The 25,331-nt window shown below is 45.9% G+C and overlaps 1 pseudogene; it reads right to left on the minus strand.

The window, feature by feature from the left end:
- Positions 1-5,386: 5,386 nt before the first annotated feature.
- On the minus strand, positions 5,387-23,839 carry LOC141918798 (poly(A) polymerase gamma-like; annotated as a pseudogene).
- Positions 23,840-25,331: the final 1,492 nt, after the last annotated feature.

Below are 25,331 nucleotides of genomic sequence, written 5' to 3' on the forward strand. Positions count from 1 at the left end.
AACGCCTAGAGCTCTGCTCAAATGGGGAATCTCACCATGACACAGCCACCTGTCATGAAAGGCCTGAGATGGGACTTTTTGATGTCGGAGGAGCTCAAACAGCACTGAGGCTGACAAGCAACGGGGAGATGATGCCAGCGGCAGCTCTGGAAGCCCAAAGCAGCTGTTTCCACCTGCTGAACGGAGTCATGCAGAGTGTTCTTTCTGGTCCAGATCACAAACCACTGGACTGAGATTTCAGAGGCACAGGATAAGTAACAGTGGCTCCACAAAAAGGCAGGAGTTTGCTACGCCTGTGCCCAGCTGAGGGTTGTGGTAGGTCTGCAGAAGATTGCAGGTGGCAGCACCTCTCCTCGAGGGAGGCTGTGTATATGAGGACAGCAACCAGTGCAGTCATTCGCCAATTCTGCAAGCCTGCAGAGGTCAGCTGGAACATGCACAACAGGTGTATGATGCAAAAAGAGGAATGGGTCCTCTTTTTGTATTTTATGACAATTCATTGACCATTAGAAGAGAAGCATTGACATCTGCCTTCTGAACAGACTGTCCTTGCATGCAGATATATTTAGATAGAGAGAGGGATGCTTGTTTTCAATCTGCTTGTGAAGTGCACAGGGAGGAGACCTCCAGCCATCTAATACCAGACTGATAGAAAAATGAATTCCCCTTAAAAGTCAATCAGTTCACATTTAAATGGATCAACTGAAAACTGAAGAGTGACAATAACCTGGTGAAGTAAAGGCTTTATTTGCACAGGACGCTTATCACGGCACATATTTGTATGTGGGACTTGAAGTATCCCACCAGCTGGGTCACTGAGGCAGAGAATTTGTGGAAGAGGGTTTACAAACAGCGGAGTATGCTGCCAAGGTAGTTCTGTGAAGGGACCTGTTGCGGATGAAAGTATTGACAAGGTAATATTTAGTAAGAAATCTAGGTTTATTAATAACTAACAGCAATTTATTATTATAAAATAATTCAGAAATACTAAAAGAAAGAAAAGCAACTTATTCAGATTCTAAAATGACAAGATTCACACTAACTTACTTAACGGTACCTATATATATATATATATATACACATGCATGCACATAACAAAATGGACAAACATACAGAAACAAAGGTGTTTAGATTAAGTAGAATGAACACAGAACGGACATACACACACAGAAACAAGGGTACGTACCCACACACACACACAGTAAAGAGAAGCTAGCTCAAAGAAAATTTCCCTCTCAAGTTTAGAGTAAATACTCACAATGCCTTGGCATTCCTCAACAGGCAATAATTGAGACTCAAGCAGGGGACTTCGCCCTGGCCTTCCATCTGGAGCAGACGACACCTGAAGGGTTTGGTACCTGAGAGGCGTCCCAGCTCAGGGGAGGTGCTGGTCACAGGCCCACTGCGATCCAGGAGAGCTCAAAGGGTCTCCCTGGTGGTCGCCATTTATAGGGTCCAAGATAATTGACTTTTGTCAAATGCCTTCTGGTGCCTTCCAGCAGTTACAAAAGAATTTGATTAATGTGCGACTCTGTTATTGTTCCCATTTGACCACATCCCAGGCACAGGTGTGCCAGGCCCTTAGGAGTTGATGGGCCATTTTAACCATTTTCGAGCAATCGGGAGGGGCAGGAGCCAGGCTCGTTAACATTGTCAGTCCTTATCTCCACAGACTGGTGTATAGCTCGGGGGATGTGGGTGGAATTGCACCTAGCACCAAGCAGCCCAACAAAGAGGGGCGGGGGGGGGTAAGAATTGCACCACCACAGGACCTGACACCTGTTGGCTTTCATACATTTATTTTTCCTTCACGTCAATTAATTGAGTTCATTTTGGTGATGAAATCTGTGTCAATGATGAAATCTGGTGAAGTCAAACAATGTAGACTTAAAAGTTAACTGTTTTGTTTTTAAATAGGAAAGGACTAAAGCTGGAGCATTATTCCTGAAGTCCCTGGAAATTTCTGTTTGCTCGCTTTGAATTTAACAGCTGCCAGCTTAGTCTAACAGCTCTCAGACTAAACTGGCATCTGCCAGCAGGAGCCTGTTCCCCGCAGGCAGCAACATCCCATGTAGCTGCGGGGCCCTGGCAACTACCAGTGACACTCTGCCTTGCCACGACTCCACATCTGCAGATTGAGCAGCGACATCACGCTCAACAGGGCTACTTTTCACACTTGTCCAAGCAGAGCTCCAACAGAAATGTTCAACAAAGCTGGAGCCAACACCATTGTTGATTCCTACTCCCTTCTAGCACAAAACTTGTTTTACTGCCAGTGATGGCCAGTAAGTGGCTACTGGGCTTTTGCAAGCACTAGACATTGCACATCAACCATGTAGTCTTCTATGCCCAGCTCCGCGTCTAACAACAGATCGGAACGGCTCTGTGAGGTCCCCACACAAGCCACAGCTACTGATGGTGGCCGAATCGCACTGTCCCTTCCCACCCCACTGAATCGCTGGTGCCGCTTGCCCTCCCGGTTCCCCGCACGCCGGCGGGACGGGCCCCAGGCTGACTCACGCCACGTGGGGACAAGCCACAGAGAGCAGAGTGTGGCTCCCGCAGGCTGCGGCTGCCGCCAGCCGGGCAGTGCCTGAGGCCCTGTGCCCACCACCCCCACGCACCTTCTCTGGTCTGGGCGTTGGTTATCTGCAGCTCGCAGTTGGCCACCTTCTGCTTCTGGTGGCCCATGATCTGATGCTTGAGGTTGCCCAGGGAGATGTGGAGGCCGCTGAAGGTGACCGTGTCGTAGTGCAGCAGGGAAGAGAACTTATAATGCACGCATGGCATGACTGATGTTCCACTCACTGGCTCGGTTCGAGTTCTAGAAGAAGAAATGAAGGTGATGAGAACTTAGAACAAAGCACTTGTACCCAACCAAAAGCAGTGAAAACAGATTATAAAACCTAAACATCAAAACATTATGTTCTGATATGTTCATTATGTTCTGACGGCAAGGACTTTGTGAGTCCCAGCTGGGAATGGCCGAACAGGCCCATGTGGGCCTAGGACTCAAAAGATGGTGCAAGTCCATCACAGAGAACGGGATTTTGCCATTTACGTGCCAGTACAGGCATCCAGAAGGTAACTGCTGCCTTTATGACACTCTTCAGCAAAAATGTTTATTTTGTTTGGTGCTTCCAAGCTTACGCCAAGCGAATACGGCCAGTGGGTTCCTCTCTCTCCGAGGGCCATCTATTCAGAAGATGAAAAGCCAGGAAAACAATCCCCTGTCTCCGCAAAAGGAGGCTGGTGCTGTGTGAGGAGCCAGGGCTCTGACACGTGTACATTGACCCTCCTGCTCCGAGGGGCAGCCGCTGCCCACGGCTGGGCCACCCGCCACCCCGCGCTGCGCCTCAGGGACTTCACCTCGAGGAACTGCTCCAGCTTCCACAGTTATTAACCTCAGCTACTACTGCCGTGCTTGTCAGAAACCATGCCGGAACACAACTACTGAACAAAACTGACCCGAGTCAGCAGGCGACATTTTGATGGGGCTTTGGAGCCCAACAATAATTAATTGGTCTCTTCCAAGCCCACCAAACCCTTAAGCACATGCACCATTTTACTCAGGTGATAACCACGGGAGGGAGAGGCCACAGTCTCTCCAAATCACCTCGTATCTTTGCTGAAAAATCTGCAGGACCCCTTCAGCCCTGGCCATCTGACCTCAGTGAGACCACCGCTCACCTTGCCCCACGGACCCACCGCTCACATTCACCTGGGTTTTGTTTCAAAAGCTTCACACTACTTCCTTTACTCTTTGTCTCACCTGACTGTTGAACCTTTGTCTAACCTCACTGTTTGGTTGCTCTGAAACTCACAACCTGCAGCTCTGAAGCCGGACAACAACAAGGGGAAGGCCTGAGGCCAGCGGCCCTGCTCCCAACACACGCCCCGGGATGCGCAGAGGAGCCGGGTTCAAGGTGACAACCTGCACCCGACGGCTCCCCCCCGCCAAACCCTTCACCCAGAACCACTGCTCTGCCCGCGCCGAGCGCCAGGAAACACCTTCAGGGCTTCCAGCTGTCTGTGGTGCTCAATTCTGCGTCCTTATTCTTACAGAACCGAAAGGCCGGGGGCTGTGAAATGAGCACGGCCACCCAGTTCACCCAGTTCACGTGCAAGGGGTGACCCCGACTGCACCGCAGCCCCCATGTCCCCCCTGCCGCCTCCCCCCTGGACTGCGTGGGAGGGACAGCGACCAGACCGGCCCCCGGACCCCATCCCCCTCCCCGGAGCCTGCCTGAGCCGGCCCTGGGCCCTCCGAAGCCCCCCCTTGAGCCCCTGCTGGCCCCCAGAGCCCATCCAGACAGGCCCTGGGCCCTCCGGAGTCCTCCCGGAGTGATCCCAGGGCCCTCTGGAGCCCCCCTGAGCATCCTGCCTGGAGCCCCCCAAGCCCATCCCCGGGCCCCCCGGAGCTCCCCCCCGGCCCCACTCACCACAGCAGCTGGGTTGCTGGGTCCTGATGCTGCTCGCCGTCTCCTCCTCCTCCCTGATCGCCTCCTCCTCCTCCTCATTACACGCCACCTGCTCACTACTCTCCTCCTCCTCCTCAAATGATTGCCGCTGCCCTGTCACTGCTGGTCGCATCCCGGGCGCTACTAGCACACAGCGGGGGCGGGGCTTCGCTCGGCCAATGGCAGCAGTGCTGCCCTGGTTGCTAGGAAACCGGGCAGGGGTGGGGCTTCGCTCAGCCAATAGCAGCAGTGCTGCTGCCCAGGATGCTAGGAGCCGGATGGGGGCGGGGCTTTGCTCGGCCAATGGCGGCAGTGCTGCCTAGCTTGCTTTCTGTCTTTGCTGACTGAAGAATCGCAGTGATGGACAAGGAGCCTGCTGAGGTCCTGACCAGACCGACCCTGACAAAGCCTGGCACTGCCACACAGTGAGAGAGCTGTAAACGTCATTCACAGGAAAAGCTGTGGGGAAAGTCATGAATCATCTCCCATTCTGCAAGTCAAATTCTTGACTGTTTTCTCACTACTGCTGATTTAACTGTAAATTACTTGAAAATAACACTTAAAATTCTTAACTTTTCACACCAGTAATTTCTTCGTGCCGTAAGAGGAGCACTGTGCTGAGAAGGCACTATGAACATACCGCAATATCTACATACATGCATTTTGTCTTCCCTTAGATGAAGTTATTTCATAATTTGAAACCTTAGCAGAAGGATTTTTGCTTTTATCCTGATCAGACATTTAAGTGCCAGCCCCCTGCTACAGCTGCAGCAGAAGTATTCAAGCTGTTTCAGCACCAAATTAAACTTTCACTTTCCACTTGGCCGTTATTTTTTCCTTCCTCTTAATTTTTATATTTAAACAAACAGTTTAAGTTTTTGCTTACTTGGGGAAAACCAGTGCTATCATTCTCCTGTTATGATAAGCTACTGATCTGAAGGGCAGAAGGATGAGACCCCCACGAAGTTATTTAGAAGAGTGGGAAGAATTTGAGAGTCATATGTTGGATGTTCTTTGGCTGTCCAAAACTGAGGAGGGGGAAGAAGACCTACAGGGAGCTCAAGGGAAGCACAAGAGAGCATCTGGGAGCCAGCAGCGTGATGGGGGCATGAGACAGAGCTGCACTGCCGTGTGTCAGGCACAGTGTTTTCAGGAACTGCAGAGGAGAGTTAATGCCACTGACGAGAGCACAGCTCGTCTGACGTGGTAGCCCTGCTGGTCCTTCACGTACCGGAAAGATGAACTGTCCCTGGAAGAACTGGCGAGGAGAGCTGCAGGGATCGCTGGGACATGGGAGATGGACATGCGTGCTGACGTCAGGAGTGCGGGATTTGCTTGGGCCAGAAAAGCAAGTGGGAGAAGAGTGAGGTGACTGCTGTAAATGCAGAAGAGGGAAATAACACTTAGGGAGAACAGTTACTAACGCTGAAGGGTGTGGGCACCTGAAAAAATGTGACTGCCTGACCCTGAGTAACTTTAAGTTGCAAACTGGAAGAAAACTTCTTAATGCTTAGAAGATTTGGGTTCTGCAAGAGCCTTCCAAGGGAAATAAAGAAAGGAGGAAGCAACCAGCCAAGCCCTGACTGCTCACTATGGAGCTCAGTCACCTTTTGGTGGGCCTGGAGATCTCTTCCAGTCTCTCCTTCCTCCAAATTAACTGCCTCTGCGGGCATTGCCTTTCAAGATACATGTTCCCTCTTCACATTTTAATTGCTCTGATGTCTTCTTGTTTGAAACACTGAACTGTTGCTGATCAAGTATTTTGATGGCAAAAAGTGCTATGCTGACAGGATCGTTTCACTTGTGAGTTGTGCTTAGGTACCAACTCAGATAATGTGGTTTCATATAGCAAGAATTACACTTTTTAACCAGTTAACAAGCACGGGAAGGACTTTACCATGTTTGAACTCCTCTCCCGTTACCGCTGGCGTTGATGCAGATCCCTTGTGTGCAGAGTTCTGCTGTGGACAGCCTGGGGCGAGGATCCCCATTACACGGTACCGGTCTGAGGGGTTCATCTCGGATGTTAAAACAATTGTGCTTAGCGTCAGTTTAGGTTAGAAGAAAGTTTAAAGGCTTCTGAATTCAATGTTTACACACCCTAGGGTCCTATAGTGGTGTATTAAGATAGCTGTCTTTGGGTTGTGTCAACAATACAGGATTTGGCCATTCCCTATACAAGAAAAGCCAGTAACTGTCCATCTAAAACTCTGCCATGTAATTCAGGGTAGGACTGAATGTTGTCAATGTAAATCTTATATGAAGAACTACCTCTAGAAATGTTACTACTTCTTTCTGCAAATTAAAATAAACAATAGCTCTTACCATTTTGGAAAAAAAAAAAAGAAGAACTTGTTCACAGGAGCAGCAGACAAAGCATTTGGATAGAGTAGACATGTGCTTGTTACCAGCATTGCCCAGGAAACCCCACCAAGAAATCCCAGCAGGTTGCAGTAAATGCCATGTCCTAGAGCGGATCACTGGAGTTAGCCTGCAGTCTTTCAATACCCAAGGATACTCCTTCAAATTTGCAGCACCAACTTCACAATCTATAGAATACTCAGTACACTTCAGCCTCAAAGTCAGTTGTTATTGCAGTGCAATGAGGTCAAAACTGTTGGTCCTTAACAGTGATGAGAAAAAGAATCATTATCACACCACTTCCCAAAATACTGCTACTCTGAAATTTGCCTACACTGCTACAGCTACTGCTTCACTCCAACTTCCCTTAAGACAAAATTTCTGCCATTCTTCTAGCACTTGCTCTAGCCACATGCACAAACAATACTTTCTTATTCCTTATGGATCAAGCTTTTATACTTAACTTGGCTTTTTTACCATCTGTAGTCAGGTTCCTGATAAGCAGTAAAGCACCTTGTCTTGTAGGCACTCCCCTCCTCTCCTCACTCTACTCCCATTAAAAAACACACCTACTCTACCCCATGGACAGATCTTGAATCTAAACTAAAAACCAGGTTTTTGTTTGAAAACTGTCATTTAAATGGCTATCCATGGCTGAAGTACTTCTAAAGGTCTTATTTCTTAAGCATGAGGTGCCTCTGAAAAGCTTAAAGATTACAAACAATCACCTTACTCACGTTTTGCCCACAGTTTAATCGCACGGAGCGTGAGCCAGAAGTTCTCCTCACTTGGCACTAAATGTAGCATTTCATCGGTAACTCTAAGAAAAAAGTTGAAGGACAGAAGTTCCTAGTAACAGGTACAGGTCTGTTTTATGCTACGCTGGATCAATAGCTTACAGTTTATCGTTCAAATCTATGAAAACAAGTTTGGATTACTTGCTTTGTAGTATGTTTATAGATTACACATAACATTCAGTATCCCTCCAGATAACTGGAGCCCTCAACAGCTTTGTCACAGTTTATAGACTATTGCCAACCATTTTTAATAAGGCCTTTCTAGTGGATTCTGAAAGCCAGGTTTCTTTCGACAGCCAGGAACAATTAAACCAGTCACTGTTAAACAGCGAGCAAGTTAGGCTTTGGGTATTTTAAATATCTTTATTTTTTTTTATGAACTACCACACATTCTCCTCTATCAAGTGCTCCACCTATTCACCTGAAGCAGTCTCTGTGGCAAACTGGAACAATGCACACACCCTGATCCAAGAAACATGAAATACAGGTCTATCTAAACACACAGCTCCCTGAAACATCTAAATTCAAGCCCACTCGCCACCTCCTCAGATCTCAAGTACACAGGAGATCAGCTTATGCCCCTTGTACAGAAACTGGAGTTGTGTCATGTGCATTCTAGACAACTTCAGTAACACTTTCTTCTTAAAGATGTGTAAATATGCTCACCATTTAAGCTCAGTATACATCCAGGCTTCTCAGCAGCCAGTCATCTCCGAGATCAAGATTATCAGAAACAGTTTGCACAGATGGTCTTGCAAACACCAGGTCAATCTTAAGAGGGAAAAAAGTGCCAACCGTTAGTTAGAATGCTGCACTGTTTGTGAACAGCACACCAGTGGGGGACAGTTAGTCAAGTCTAGAAAGAGGGGTTAACATTTGCATTTAGAACTATGTGACTATAGATACATCTCCCAAGAGACTTATTTGCCAAAAAAATCAAGAAAATTGCTAGAAGTTCCATATTTTATTTACAAAACCCTTCATTTACAAAACCCCCTTTCTAAGCTAGGGAAAGGAAGGGGTTTTTAAGTTGAAAAAGATTACTCTGAACTTAGAATTTCCATTAAAAGGGAACTTAAAATTAATCATAAAATTAAGACGTAAGTTCAACCACCTCAGCTGTACTTCAGCAAAGGAGAGAGCATTTCCTCTATGCAGTAAGCCCTTTTGATCCTGAAGCATCTGGTTCATAGCACAGTCTGAGGCAAGAAAGTTATTCTGTGAATGTCTGCACCAGACAAAGGCCACAAGAAGGTCACGGAACAAGTGACTTCATGGAGTGGTACCAAGCAGTGACTTGCTTAGGTACTACAGCACGCAGGTCTCCATTCACCGTGTAAGAGGCAGTCAAGATACAGGGATTCCTGCAGCTGACAAACCCAGGCAGGAGTCACATGAGTACCTTCACTTGCCATTTCCCAGATTGTCTCATGAGCACTTCACTTCTGATTTGCAACAAAGCATTTAGTCTGCTGACAGGATTCACACAGTGAACTACCCCATACCCATCCCTCTGTAGAAAGCCAGCTGGTCAGAGCTGGGAGGAGTCAGCAAAGACCCTGTCTCTGCTCCCACTCTGCATGGTCCCTGGGAGATAAGTGCCATTCCAGCAGGCTCCCCCGCTCTAAGCACAGGGCAGAAAGGGGTGTCCCTGATATCCCCCCACCTGCCAGGCTTCCTGGGGGCTTATTTTCCTATCAGCTCCCATTTTACTGCAGCGTCTTCTCCTGGGATCGGCTGTGGTCAGGCCGTTTAATTACAGTTTCCTGAATACACTCTAAGGTACCAATAACCTTGTAAAACAGCATGGTCGCAGCTCCCTGGAGAAGTTCTCCTGTTCCAAAGGAAGAAAAAAAGCAAAACGCTTACCTCAAAGCCATCAAACTCAAACTTGACAACTGGTACAGACGCATCTTCAACTGCCTGTAAAGGAGCGGATGACTGTGTAAGAAAATATTTTTTGCTACTTTCATGTTCTTCCTAAACTGTGATAAACTACAGAATTCACATTGCTAAACTACTTAGTATAACGACCGAGTTGCTTTCAAACTAAAAAAAAAAATTGTTAGTAAGTTACAAGCAGTATGGCACTAATACGGTCTAATACTGGCTTTAAAAAGTTCCTTAACCAGGAGATTCAGAGGTTGATCCTGTGTTGTAATGAACCAGCAGTGCACAACGAGCCATCAGTGTCAGTGCTGGTAAGGCACTTACCTTGGCCGTGAGGAAGAAAAGTAAGAGATTTCTGTTGCTGTCTTACCACTGGTTAACATCCAGAGAAATCTAAAAAGTTCTGTCCACATCTGACAGTGCGCACTAGCCTCCCTTATTTTGATTTTCTACCGTGCCTGAGGGGCTGTCAGATACCTTATGGGACAGTTTTCAGTGCTGCAGACCCCTTGTCAGAACTGTGCCACAGCCCACTGAGAGTCTGTTCTCAGGGGACAGTCATCCCAGCAAAGGCTCATTCGCTGTGCACATGAAGTCTTTCCAAATGTCTGCACGAGGAAGACCAGGCTAAGAGGAACGCTTCTCAGGAGCTCAGTGTCACAGGCGAGGTGCACAATACATCACCCGGGGGTGATTTTACAAAGCAGTCTGCACGTTCACAGCGCAGCCCCTACTCACTTGATGTCAAGCTGACAGCGTGTGTCCCTTCTGCAACGTCTCGGGCTGAGTGGCCAGAGAGGAACAGGACCAAGGGGAGAATGAACTAGAGGTTCTAAAGTGCATCCAGAGGGACACCACGGCAAAGGCGCTGACAGAAGCCTTTCCACATCCCCTTCAACTGCCTTAGCTTTCAGGCTGCCCCTTCCTCTTCCTGCCCCTTACTAGACCTAAGATTAAGGCAAGGCTCCTAGGTGTGATAGACAGTAAACTGTTTGTTCATCAAATTCCATTGAAGATACTGGGAGCTCGTGACATGTTATTCCATAAACTATGTTGGCCTAAGCTTAATCTTAACTATTACACTGTGTAACGACTAACTGACTGTAAGTGCTTATCTAAGTTGAAATGCTGAAGCAAGGACTCCTACTAGGCAAAAGACTGAAAAGAGGGAGAAAGGGAAGAAGGACAAAGGGGAGAAAGACAAAGGGGAGAAGAAGAAGAAAAAAAGGGGGTAGTGTCTATATTCTGTAAGATATAAACAAAGACTTTGTGAGCCACTCTCAGGAAAGTAGGAAATACGAGAAGCTGGTGACGTGAGGAAGACCCGGATGGAGCGACCCCCTAGCTGCAAAGTGCGCAGACGCAGGATACACCTCTCAGAGAGACCCGATAACGGAAGGCGGAGGATATAAAAAAGACGGACCCTCGGGAAGTGGGTGCGCGCCGTTGGTGGAGCAGGGACTCCCCGGCCGCCCAGCGCTGTTTTGCTTATTGCCGCTTGCTAAAATAAATAATTGAAATTTAATTTGTCCTAACTTGCATCATTTTGGCAAGATAGTCTATAACAAAATTGGTGCCGTGACTCGGATAGAGGCAATCTGGTGGGAAGCCCCATACGGGGAGGCACGCCCCGCTGAGTTCAGCGGCCCCGGCTGAGTGCTATCACATCACGCCCTCTACCGACGAACTCCAAAACTCGGCAACAAGCAAAAAAAAAAAAAATACCGGTAACCCCGTAATCTTTGTGCACGAAGCCCCGGACGAAGACGCAGGGTTGCGTGAGTATAGGCCGGTTACCGTTCGGTTGGGGTTGGGTTTCCCGGAGCGTGGTGTGTGAGACGCCCAGCAGGGCGAAGCGAGTGCGGACCCCTCGGTAGTGCAGTTCCCATATCCCGCGAGGGACTGGGTCACGAAAAGGGGGAAGCGAATTGTGTGAGTGTGTGAAGGCGCTCCGGAAGATGGGACAGAAGAAAAGCAAGCCTTCTGATCCCATGGGTGATTTGGGACCCGAGGTGAGGTACCCCCAAATACCACCAGATAGCCCTTTAGGCTTGATGTTAAACCATTGGGAAGATTACCCCTCTAGGCGGGGTAAGGACAAAGCAAAAATGATTTATTATTGTATGGAAGTTTGGGGAGGGAAACAAATCAGAGGCGATCATCTCTATTGGCCTGTTTTTGGGTCCTTTGAAGAATGGGTCTGCCAAGCCCTAAACATTTATGTCAACTCAAGGGAACCCTTTAATTTAGAGGAGAGTGAATATGCACAGGTATGGATAGCATCAGATACCCGAATAAATCTATATCCTCTAAAAGAAAAAGTTAAGAAAAAGAAGGTACGTGATGAGGACGAACCTCCCACCTCTCCTCCTCCTTACATACCTCCACCCCCACCTCCGGCGCCTTCACCTCCTCCGACTGCGCCGGAGGACCCAGAGAATTCAGACTCCCCACCTGAATCCCCGAAAGAACCGAGACGAATAACCCGTAGTCAAACTAGAATGGGGTGGGGTGATAGTGGCTTGTACCCCCTAAGGGAGGTTGCGATGGGAGGACCCCAGCCTGGCATGGGATATGTGACTGTCCCTCTTAATTCAGGGGACGTCAGAGAATTTAAAAAAGAGATGGGGAATCTATTGGAGGATCCCTTAGGTGTGGCGGAGCGGGTGGATCAGTTTTTAGGACCAAACATCTATACCTGGGATGAAATACAAGCCGTAATGGCTATACTATTCACTGTTGAAGAAAGGGATATGATCAGGAGAGCAGGAATGAGAATTTGGGATCAACAGCATCAGCAAGGTCCGGCAGCAGATGTAAAATGGCCTCTAAATCGACCTAATTGGAATAATCAAAATGAAATCGATAGAGGTCATATGCAAGACCTGAGGACGATTGTAATCCAGGGTATAAGGGAATCAGTCCCTAGAGGACAAAATATAAACAAAGCCTTTAGTGAACATCAGAAAAAGGATGAAACTCCTACTGAGTGGTTAGAGAGACTGAGGAAAAATCTTCAGCTTTACTCAGGACTAGACCCTAATACCCCAGTGGGACAGGCATTGTTAAAGACACAATTTGTGGCAAAAGCATGGATAGATATTAGAAAGAAGCTAGAAAAAATAGAAGATTGGCAGGATCGGGGGTTGGATGAATTACTGAGAGAAGCACAGAAAGTCTATGTCCGAAGGGAGGACGAGACTCAAAAGAAACATACCAGAATGATGGTAGCTGCGATAAGGGAAGGACAGAGAGTGAACAGTGCTGGGAGAAAACAAGAAGGTCAAAGAACAGGCTATAGATCAAAGGAACCGGAGAGAGAGAGAGAAAAAGGGAGTATTGTCTGCTTTTATTGCGGAAGAAAAGGTCACACAAAGAAGAGCTGCAGAAGGAGAATGATGGATGAGAGAATGTTTAAAGAAGATTAGGGGTGTCAGGGGCTCTATTTGCTGGGGACCCGAGAACGAACTGAGCCCTTGATAAAGTTAAAAGTAGGTCCTCAGCAACAGGAGGTAGAATTTTTAGTAGATTCAGGAGCGGAGAGATCTACTGTTCAATCATTGCCCCAAGGATGTAAGATTTCATCAGAAAAAGTACAAGTAGTTGGGGCGAAAGGAGAACCATTCGGAGTACCGGTAATTAAAGATGTACTCCTTGAAACAGATTCTAAAGTGGGGGTGGGATCCTTATTGTTAGTACCTGAGGCAGATTATAACCTACTGGGGAGAGATCTAATGATTGAATTAGGAATTAGTTTGGAAGTAACAGAACACAAACTTGAAATCAAACTATGCCCCCTACGGGTTGAAGATGAGACTAAAATCAACCCTGAAGTGTAGTACACTCCGGATACGGTGGGAAAACTGAATGTTGAACCTTTTATGGTAACCATCCGGGATCCTGAAGTACCGGTGAGGATTAAGCAATATCCCATACCTCTGGAGGGAAGGCAAGGATTAAAACCAGAAATTCAGAGATTAATAAAGCAGGGATTATTGGAACCCTGCATGTCCCCTTTTAATACTCCCATTTTACCTGTCAAGAAGGCGGATGGGGGGTACAGATTAGTCCATGACCTAAGGGAAATTAACAAAAGGACTGTAACTAGATTCCCTGTAGTAGCTAACCCACACACTCTCTTAAGTCAATTAGGCCCGAACGACCGGTGGTACAGTGTAATAGACTTGAAGGACGCTTTCTGGGCATGTCCCTTAAAAGAGGAGTGTAGAAACTATTTTGCTTTTGAGTGAGAGGACCCAGACACCCACAGGAAAACTCAACTCCGGTGGACAGTCCTACCCCAAGGTTTCACTGAATCCCCAAACCTGTTTGGGCAAGCTTTAGAACAAATTTTGCAGGATTACCAGATAGGAGATACCCTTACCCTAGTCCAGTATGTAGATGATCTTTTAATAGCAGGGGAGGATGAGGAAAGGGTTCGGGAAGAAAGCATCAAGTTGTTAAATTTCCTGAGCTTAAAGGGACTGAAAGTGTCAAAATCCAAATTGCAATTTGTTGAAAAGGAAGTTAAATACCTAGGGCATCGATTAAGTCAAGGAACCAAGAAATTGGATCCAGAAAGGGTGAAAGGGATACTTTCCCTACCAAGTCCAAAAACTAAAAAACAAGTCCGGCAGCTATTAGGGCTATTTGGATATTGTAAGCAGTGGATCGAAGGGTATAGTGGAAAGGTGAAGTTTTTATACACCAAAATAACTAAAAATGGATTATTAAAATGGACTCAGGAAGATGATCAACGGTTAAAAGAACTAAAAACTGAATTGGTAAATGCTCCTGTTCTGAGCTTGCCCGACCTGAAAAGACCATTTTTCTTATTTGTCAACACAGAGGAAGGAACCGCATTTGGAGTATTAGCCCAGGAATGGGCAGGAAAAAAGAAACCAGTAGCATATATCTCAAAATTACTGGACCCCGTAAGTCGGGGATGGCCTACGTGCCTACAAGTTGTGGTGGCAGCTGCTTTGTTAGTTGAGGAAGCGCATAAAATAACTTTTGGTAGTGAATTAAGGGTACTATCACCCCATAATATTAGAGGTGTGTTACAGCAAAAAGCAGAAAAATGGATAACCGATGCTAGACTAGTAAAATATGAGGCAATCCTCATTACGTCCCCCCACCTGACCCTTGAAACAACATCGTTACAAAATCCAGCCCAATTTTTGTATGGAGAACCTAGTCAAGATCTTTTTCATGATTGCCTCCGTAACATCGAGGAGCAGACTAAGATAAGACCAGATTTGGAAGAGGAGGAATTAGGGAAAGGAGAAAAATTATTTGTAGATGGATCCTCTCGAGTGGTAGAAGGGAAAAGAAAATCAGGGTATGCCATAATTGATGGAAAAACTTTTAAGGTGATAGAATCAGGACCCTTGAGTCCCAGCTGGTCAGCACAGGCATGTGAATTATATGCAGTATTAAAGGCTTTACAATTACTAAATGGAAAAGTGGGAACTATATACACCGATTCTAGATATGCCTTCGGAATAGTACATACCTTTGGGAAAATATGGGAAGAAAGAGGTTTAATCAATTCTCGGGGGAAGAGCCTAGTACATCAGGAGTTAATATCACAAATTTTGCAAGCTATACGAGGGCCCAGCGAAATTGCGGTAGTACACGTAAAAGGACACCAGAGGGGGCTAAATCCTTTAGTACGGGGGAATAACCTTGCTGATCAAGAGGCAAAGAGAGCAGCGCTATCAGCACTGGACTTGGATGATCCGATAGAGGACAGAAAGCGGTGTGTTAATTGTGGAGATAATTACCTCCCCTGTTATGGTTGCTGGAAAGAATACGGAGTAGACGGTATAGAATGTGTATGTGAAAGACCAGGGTTTAAGTGGTGCTTTTTCCATGGAAAATCCTATGAACTTTTAAGTTTTACTGTTCAAGAACAAGCAAAATTAAATCAAATGGGGATTAAACAGAAAGCTAATGGAAAATGGGAACTCCCGGACGGCCGAGAAGTTCTCCCAAAACCCATAGCTACCAAGATAATGCAGCAATTCCATAAAAACACTCATTGGGGAACTCAGGCATTAGTGGATCAATTTGCAACTAAATACATGTGCATTGGGATATATGATATAGCCAAACGAGTGATAGGAGAATGTCTCGTTTGTCAAAAAGTAAATAAACATCAAATAAGAAAACGAGTATATGGGGGGCGAGAATTGGCTCATAGACCTTTTGCAAGAATACAAATAGACTTTACTGAATTACCAAAGGTGGGGAGGTATAAATACCTATTAGTAATTATAGATCATTTAACTCAATTCGTAGAAGCCTTTCCCACAGCCCGAGCCACAGCTCACACAGTAACAAGGATATTACTTGAAGAAATTATACCTCGGTATGGAGCAATAGAAGCAATAGACTCAGATAGAGGTCCACACTTTGTATCCAGAGTAGCCAAAGAGACTTTGGCTGCCCTGGGTACACAGTGGCAATACCATACTCCGTGGCACCCGCAGAGCTCAGGGAAAGTTGAACGTATGAACGGAGAAATAAAAAAACAACTTACCAAACTAATGTTAGAAACTAAAATGTCATGGGTAAAGTGTCTCCCTTTAGCCTTGTTAAATATCAGAACTCAGCCCCGAACTGATGTAGGCATTTCTCCCTTTGAAATGCTATATGGGATGCCCTATGATTTAGAAATGCCACCGGATCACCCCCAACTTGAAGAATTAAAGATAAAGTCCTACCTGATACAGCTAATGGCAAGGAAAAAACAACTACAGGCTCGGGGGATGGTAGTACAAAGGCCTCCATTGGATGTGGCCATGCATCAAATCCAACCAGGAGATAAAGTACTAATCAAATCATGGAAAGAATCTTCTTTGACCCCCCGTTGGGAAGGACCCTATGTTGCTCTTATCACTACAGAAACTGCTGTTCGGACTGCTGAGAAGGGGTGGACACACGCAAGCCGAGTAAAGGGACCTATACAGGATCCGGCCTGGAAAGTGACCAGCCCTCCTGGGGATTTACGAGTCACCCTTCGGAAAACCTGAAAGAACTCTCTACACATTGTGAGATAAGAACCTACGAAGGACTCGATGAGTGAGACCCTGATATTTTTGTCCAATTGAAACTTATATTTGTTTTCCTTTTATATGCATAAAGTGTAAAGTGTAATGTATGTAAAGAAGGCTGGGGGATTCATAATGCACATGGAATAAATCTTCAGTCTAGTTGTAATCAGTGTTATTAACGAGAACAGAGATTAACTAATCAGGCCCTAAAACTGGAGATTCTAAAACTTGGTAGAAAATATTTACTAAAGAGAGTGCACTCACTCTAATTGGCCTACTCAATAGCACTCTCAGATCCTAAGGGTGATCTGTAGAAAGCACATCCCCTGGGTCCCCTGTCGTGAACCCGAGGTCAAAGATAAAAACTGGGAGACCTATGTGTCCCGGAGTAGAGGCAAACGTACCCCTGAAGAATACGGCTGCTGCCGAGAAGATGGAACACCCTGCTGCTCTAAGCAACAGAGTAGGCAGAGGAGGCAGAGACGTATCAAAGTGGGGAAAACTTTACTGCCCTACTCTGAAGAAAAAAGGACCTCTGAGGGAGAAGGGCCAGACGAGAGTGTCAGACACCCCGATACAAAAGAGACTAAGAAAAAATATGCAAATCTATAGAATCCCGTCAGCCTTCTATTGGAGCTATTGGATAGTCTGGCTAGGTGTATTAGCTACAATGAATACACTACCAGGATGGGCTAGAACGACTAACCAATCCCACCAACCTTTTGAACATACCCTAACTAATCAAATTATATGGCCTTGGACAGATGCTTATTATGGACATACAGGAAGTATGGATGCAGATTTGTATGGGACAGAGTTAGCAACTGCCATACTAAGCAATAACCTAACACTCCAAACATATAAATGGGAGAATTCATCCCATACCTGGACAGCTAAAAAAGGAGATGAGATACAGATAGGCTGCAGAGTATTCAATGTAAATGTGATAATAAGTCGGCACCCTTTAATTCAAACCGTCCGTCAGCCCCCTTTTACTCAAATCGTTATCAGAGACAAAACGGAATCTAAAATAGCTCAAACCCGTTGTGAGTCGGAAGCCTGTTGGTATGCATTTACTGCAACCCAACCGGTGTCCATAGTTTGTTTGGGAGGGACCAGGTCAGGAGATCAAGCTATATCTTTCCGATTTCCATTGAATATACAGGAGGAAACTACAACAACCACAACCCACGCTCCCAAAGAGACTACTCAGACTACTCATACTGTTCCAACACAACCAACAGTCGTGCTTAGCCCAAGAATTTTTAAAATTGGACCATATGCAATTAGAAATACAGGTAAACAACAAATGCTGTTTAACCCGGCGTGGTCTCTCAAACAAGTTGAATTGTTAATGCAAAATAATGTTTCAAATATTCAGCCAGCATGTTCACCTTTCCTAAAGACTTCTTACGAGGGATGGACAACCTGGCTGCAAAAACAAACTCCTCACACAAAAAGAACGCAGAGAGACTTAACCGGTGCTTTGGGAACAGGATTGGGAGTTTTAAATAGTATTGATTCGGAGGTGATAATGAACAAATTGGCTACCTCAATTAGTGATTTAACTAATATACAAAGGCCTTTGCGATCTTCCTTATTGGCTTTGGGGGCTAACCAGTGGCTGTTGTCGAATATATTACCAAAAGGGGAAAAGGTAAATATAAAGGATCATGAATTGATTACAGATGCACTCAGTGTGCTCCAAAATAACCTCTCTTTAGCTCTCAGCTGCATCCAGGCTCAAATATGGATGCAGTCGATAGCTGCCTCAATTATAAGAGAAGGTGAAGAAGGTATTCTTCCTACTGAAATTCGAAGAATAATTTGGGACAGTGCTACTAATTTTGAAAAGAAACTCCAATCCTGGTGGAACCTGGTAAACTTTACCTATGACCCCATCACAAACACAGCTACTACCTTTATACTCACTATTTACAATGCCACCATATACCAAATTTATCCTATCATTGCATTAGGGCTGAATCACAACGGAACCATACTCTATCCTTCTGAGCACAGAGTATGGGCCCGAAAGGTAAACGAAAAATGGCAAACTGTCAATCTAGAGTCCTGCATTGTACGGGAACAACAAGGATTCATTTGTGAAGGCAATGCAATTGAGGCACAAGATATTTGTTTAGATACCGAACAAAATATTTGTCACTTTGAGGTCCATCCCAATGAAAATCCTAAAACAGTACTTATATATATTGGCGAAGGTTGTGTATGTTTGAGGACGGTTTGTGAATTCTTAACCGTAGACAAGATCATAATAGAGACAAAAAATTATTCAAATCTCTGTGTTTGCAACTTCACAAAGGTAATCGGATGTGACTTTTCCTATTTAGCCCCGGTCACGTCTTACCAACTCCTGCAATCCAATTATACATTAATACATAATCTACAACCTACACCCATTGGAATGAACCTCACTTTGGTTAAGCAGTTACTTCAACACAAAGACTTAGTTAGAATTTTAGAGAAAGTTAGAGAAAACGGACAGAAAACTCTAATAACTGTTCATCACAATGTGGAAGAAATACACCGAGTCTTGGAAAGAGCAAAAAAGAATGCAGAACATAACTGGTGGGACACCCTTTTTGGATGGTCACCTACTGCTACAGGCATCTTGAACAAGTTGTGTCACCCCATTGTGGTTCTCTTGATATTAATCTTAATCAGTTTGACTTTGTCAATAATATTATATGTCATAACTTGGAGAATGATGCAACGGGTAACATATCTGATATCTGTCACCCGTCCAATACTCATTAAAGCCAAAAACAATCAATTAGATGATGACTTTAAATTGAAAAAAACTCTCCTGTTAAGTCAACAAGAATTGCAACGATTTGATGAACAAAATGATAAAAAGAAAAAGGGAGGATTGTGATAGACAGTAAACTGTTTGTTCATCAAATTCCATTGAAGATACTGGGAGCTCGTGACATGTTATTCCATAAACTATGTTGGCCTAAGCTTAATCTTAACTATTACACTGTGTAACGACTAACTGACTGTAAGTGCTTATCTAAGTTGAAATGCTGAAGCAAGGACTCCTACTAGGCAAAAGACTGAAAAGAGGGAGAAAGGGAAGAAGGACAAAGGGGAGAAAGACAAAGGGGAGAAGAAGAAGAAAAAAAGGGGGTAGTGTCTATATTCTGTAAGATATAAACAAAGACTTTGTGAGCCACTCTCAGGAAAGTAGGAAATACGAGAAGCTGGTGACGTGAGGAAGACCCGGATGGAGCGACCCCCTAGCTGCAAAGTGCGCAGACGCAGGATACACCTCTCAGAGAGACCCGATAACGGAAGGCGGAGGATATAAAAAAGACGGACCCTCGGGAAGTGGGTGCGCGCCGTTGGTGGAGCAGGGACTCCCCGGCCGCCCAGCGCTGTTTTGCTTATTGCCGCTTGCTAAAATAAATAATTGAAATTTAATTTGTCCTAACTTGCATCATTTTGGCAAGATAGTCTATAACACTAGGGACAAACTTGTTTTCTGATACAGCTGACTCATTCTCAAACCAGAGGCAGGGGAGAAGTGTACCACAAAGATTCTTATGTGATGTACAGTCACTGTGGAAAAGAACCAAAAGCTTGACTTCTCATGCTGCAGGAAACAGTATTTTAGAAAGTACTCAGAAACAACTGCTTTTTAAATTTTGGCTTGTAAGACATCCACTACCAATATGAGTCTTTAACATGAATATTCTTTTTGTAGAAGTTGCACAATTATCAATGAGAGAGCTCAGTCGCTCTTAGATTCTTTATTTCCTCCTGATGTTTTAGTTTTTCAAAGAATCTGATCTTTCTACATGTCTAGGAGCAACAGAAACAGCATCTCTGTCAGCACCTGCAAAGAGACTCCATTTCTTGTTATTGTTGGAAGTCACTTTCAAACATTAGAACTATCACCAGACAATGAAAGTAATGAAAGTTCCACCTTTAGTGTGTGCTCCAAGACAGTAAGATCCAAATGTAAATATTTTGCCACCAACATTCGTTACTGTTGAAGGGGGAAGATTCTGTGGGTAGAAGAGAAAGAAGTTACTTTAGAGTATAAGATACACGTTGATCTATGTGCAGCTTCAGGCAGCATAGAAGTTTTTTAGAAAGACTACAGCCTCCATAAACCATGTCTTCTCACTCCCCTACTGAGTTCTTAGTCTAATAGACTGCTACTGTTTTTCTGAAGTGAGTGCTTGCAACTCAAAAAAAAAAAAAAAAAGAAAAAATAAAAGAGTAATGTAGAAGTCCTTTCACTAATTTACAGAAATTAAGACCTGTTATTAGTCTTCCCCACAGCAGACACAGATAAATTAACACGATCTAAGAGATATATATAAAGGGCAAGTCTAGTGTAATCATTTCAAACTAGATTGGGGGCTGGAGGCTGTTTGAGGCAAGATTAGTGCCATTGACCATCTATCTCACCCCACAATACCTTGTTTCAGCTTTGTTAACTGCTGCAAGTCAACTGATAGAGCCACTTCACACATCTATTCAGTGCCCCAAACACTTCAAGATCTTGATCTGAAGTATCTTTCATTCCTTATTTCAATGGCAGTTACTACAGTTCTACTCAATACTTAAGAAGAAAAGTTAGAAGTTGAACTTCAACATAAATCCTAGTAGTATGGCCTTTGAAAGAAAAAGGCTTCAGCTGTTTTGATAAGAACATATAAAAAAGTCCTTACCTTGCTCTCACCAAGTTCTGAAATCCATTCATTGACAAAGTTATTCAGTTTACCAAGAAGAACCAGCCTGCACAGAAAACTCATGTTAAGTTTGCCCTAAAAACCCAAGAGGTTAACAAATTTGACAGTCATGTTATACCTGTGATTCAGTTCTCCCCCATCTTTCAATACCCCAGATGGCTTCATTGCTTCAACTATCTTCTGAGTATGGATGCAATCCATCTCCTTAGGAGGAGCCAAGCTAATCAGAGAAGTAATTCCACAGTGCTTTTGAGGCTGGTTCTGCAGCTTAGAATGGCTGTGGGAGAAAACAAAATACTGAAAACTTCACAAAAGAAAAAAAGAAACAAACACCACCTTCCTGGAAAACATCCTTCAGTTTACAGGTTTCCAAATCAATGTCTGTTCTTTTACCCAGCATTAATATAAATGAGAAAAAAATTGTTCTGCTTATGATTTTTAGATAACTTGACCTAACTTAAAAGTCACAACTACTTTTTCAAAAATATTTGTGAATATAAGAAAAGATCTAAGTTGCTACCATCTTAATACAACTTATTTGCATTGCTCTGGACAGTTAGAACTGATCACCAGGAAATGAAAAGGTTTGAAATCCACTAAGGGTGACACTACACACAGCAGAACTTTTGGACACATTTCAGTTTCGTATCAGTTTTGATTTAAGGATATTCCCATCAGCTTCCTGCTAACATTAAATAAGACCATTTAACACTGGTTTCTTTTAGTTAAATGTATTTGCTGTGCTTCTGATTCTGGAAGGGCATTGTAGTTGATTGTAGAGGAAGGAGATATAACAAAGTGATCTGTTAAAGAGCTGATGCAGTAAATTCAGCATTGCCTTGTTTTTGTTTATGGAAGAGTATGAATGGAAATATCAAACAATCTGCACCTAATTTTGCTAGGAGAGCCTCATGCACTTAACACAGTGTTCAGTTTTTAGAGTTCAGAGGCTTAGCTGTACATACATCTGTTTGGTCTAAACCCAAGAGATGTACGTCAGCATATAAAGCAGCACAAGTTAAGCTCTGTATGCAGAGGGTGCTCAAACCTGGCTTAGCCAGCTCACTGCCCAGTTAGGCTGAGCAGGACACCAGGCACCTGGGTTTGGAGCCCCCAGAACTCCAATTACAGCAAAGCATAATTTGTGCCTCCAACCCTCCGCTTGCCCTGCGTGTTTAAGACTTATTTGCAATCAAAAGCAGCACAGGACTGATATGGCAGGACAACATTAAATTAAAGGCAGCATTTGCACAGAACCCTTGCTTTAGAAAGGGAAAAATGGAGAAGAAAACCACAGTTTGCAATACCAGCTGAAATCAGGACAGAGAAAGGAGCGGGACAGGAGGGAAGCACTGTACTGAATGGATCAAGGGTCTCTACAGAAACACCAGTAGCAAAAGGGGGAGATGCATTAAAAGGTCTGTACAACTCATCACGCTTGTCAGAGTCCACATCCAGACCCTAAGGCTAAAGGGATTAATGATGCCATTATTCAAACTGGCTCTTTTTCTGCTTCACAGCCAGCCAGCCTCAAATATTAGATGGGTTAGTCAAAGAATCATAGAATGGTTTGGGTTGGAAGGGACCTTAAAGATCATCCAGTCCCAACGCCCCCTGCCCTGGGCAGGGACACCTTCCACTAGCCCAGGTTGCCCAAAGCCCCGTCCAGCCTGGCCTTGAACCCTTCCAGGGAGGGGGCAGCCACAGCTTCTCTGGGCAACCTGTGCCAGGGCCTCACCACCTGCACAGGGAAGAATTTCCTCCTGATAGCTAATCAAATTCTACCTTCTGTCAGTTTAAACCGTTACCCCTCATCCTATCACTACACCCCTGATAAAGAGTCACTCACAGGAGCCCCTGCCCCGCTACCACACACACCCCCCGATGCAATACAGCTGTGAAGGGTTTTAAAATCCATACAAGCTGTTGATTCTTGGTTTGTTGATCAAAGATCTGCTGGCATAAGAAACATTTCAAAGCAATCTCTTGCTTCAGCTTCGATGAAGAATTATGCTTCAACCATACAAATGAACTAAGAGGAAGGGCAATACAACCCATTTTCTCTGCAAACCTTAGCAAAGCCCAACTCTTGACCCCATCTGCACGTTTTTATAGTGGAACCTGACTCTTCCACCCAAAGAAAGTGACTATAGAAATTAGTGCAGGAGAACCACTGGGATTGCCCCAGGCATCATGAAAACAAGGAGCCTGCAACAGAATTCACCGAGGAGACAGACAGGAACTGCCAGACGGCAGCTAGACTGCTACTGAAAAAACATTATTCCAGACAAAACATGCAGAAGCCCAAAGGTCAGTGTCAACAGTGAGTACGAACCAGCACTGCACAGTCACCAGCTCTGCCCTGAACGACTCCAGGGCAGTGATAAACAAGCCCACGGAATCAAATGCAGCCTGACCTACAAACTAAAGATTGCTCATCGGTGTCACCGCACGGGCAGAGCAGGTACTGGGGAAGAACATTTGTGTGACCACCCCTCGATTTACTGCTGCAGGGTCAGGATACACCGGCTGGAAGGGGGAAAGGACATGAACTTCACTTTGCTTGGACAGCCCAGCAAAACCGACCCAGCAGTTCAGCCACTTTTAGAAGCCTTTTCAGCATCCATTTCCAACTGTCAACCTTCACTTCTCAGGAAAAAACTGGGGGTTTTGAATGAGACCTGACAAACCTATCCCTCGCACAGTAACCTGATTAGGAACACTCAGAGAAAGCCACATCCCCCCCATTTCAGCTGAATATGCACCCTCATCCCAGTGTGGAGCCTCAGCCAGCAGCAGCCCGCAGCCAGCCAGGCCGCTGGGAGGGGGCCGGGACACCCCAGCGCAGAGCCCTGCTAGCACAGAGCCGCCCCCAGCACCGCCCCAAACCAGGGGCTGCGACCCCCGGGCTGAGCCCCAGAGCCTCTAGCCACTCCCGCTCCCTGCCTGCCCCTGGTAGAGGCCGGGCAGTTCTGGAGAGGAGCTTTCCCGGGCGGGGGACAGGTTCGCCCCTCACGGGGCTGCGCGGGAAAAGCCCCTCGGGCAGACACGCTGCCCCCCGCCCCTCTCCTTCAGGGCGCGGACCCGCAGCTGCCGGCGGCGGCGGCGGCTGGCGGCAGCAGCTGCTGGCGGCGGCGGCGGCGGCGGCTTCCCCCCCCCCATCGGGACTGACGGGCCGCGCTCGCCGGACCGGCAGGGCCGGGGCCGGGGCCGGTCGCGGAACGGGCTGAGGCGCGCCCGTGCCGGGCGGGTGTTCCTGCGGCCCGAGCCGGAGGGTGCCGGAGGGAGGGGGCGGGCAGGTGAGGCAGGGACGCCGCGGGGGGGGCTCGTCCGACCCTCAGCGCCTCGCCGAGATGCGTCCGGCCGTTCCCGCCGCCCGCCATCCCGCTCGGCAGCTGCGGGAATCGCTCCTCGGGCGGCCGCTGCCCCGCCGGGGCCTCGGCGCGGGGAGCCCGGCGCTGAGGGAGCCCTTGCAGCGGGGCCCTCCGGGGAGGGGCCGGCGTGTCCCGCCAGAGGTAGCCCCGCCAGCGGCCCTGTTCCTGCTCCAGCCGGGGGATGTTTGAGCTCCCCACAGCTTATTGCCGTCTGGCATTTTGGGCCACAGAGTCCGTCACAAAAGCTACCGAAAGTCTTCCCTGAGGCTACTCTGCACCGCGGCGTTCAGATGGCAGTGCCCCGCTGACAGCCCAGCCTGCAGAAAGGTTCAGGTAAAAAAAAAAAATTTCTGGAGAAGGGACAGTTCTGAAGTGCTATGAGAGCAATAGTTCAATAGTGTTTCTGCTCTTTTGCTCGAGTTTATGTATTCTAGTTTCTGGTATTTTTCTGAAGATACTTGAGAGTGTCTGGAAGGACAGAACTGAGGAGACAGATTGGGTTGGCTACTCTGTCAGTAATGTATTTTCATAGAAAACAAGGTTCTTCTGGGTTTTGCCAGCTATTTACGTAAAATTCTTTCTAAGATGTGACTGTTGCATTCCACCTACATCGTTTCCGCAGTATTATGTGTAGCAGTGATTAAAACCTATTATGTTTCAGAGTGTG

Source organism: Strix aluco, chromosome Z, assembly GCF_031877795.1.
Source record: "Strix aluco isolate bStrAlu1 chromosome Z, bStrAlu1.hap1, whole genome shotgun sequence".
Lineage (NCBI taxonomy): Eukaryota > Metazoa > Chordata > Aves > Strigiformes > Strigidae > Strix > Strix aluco.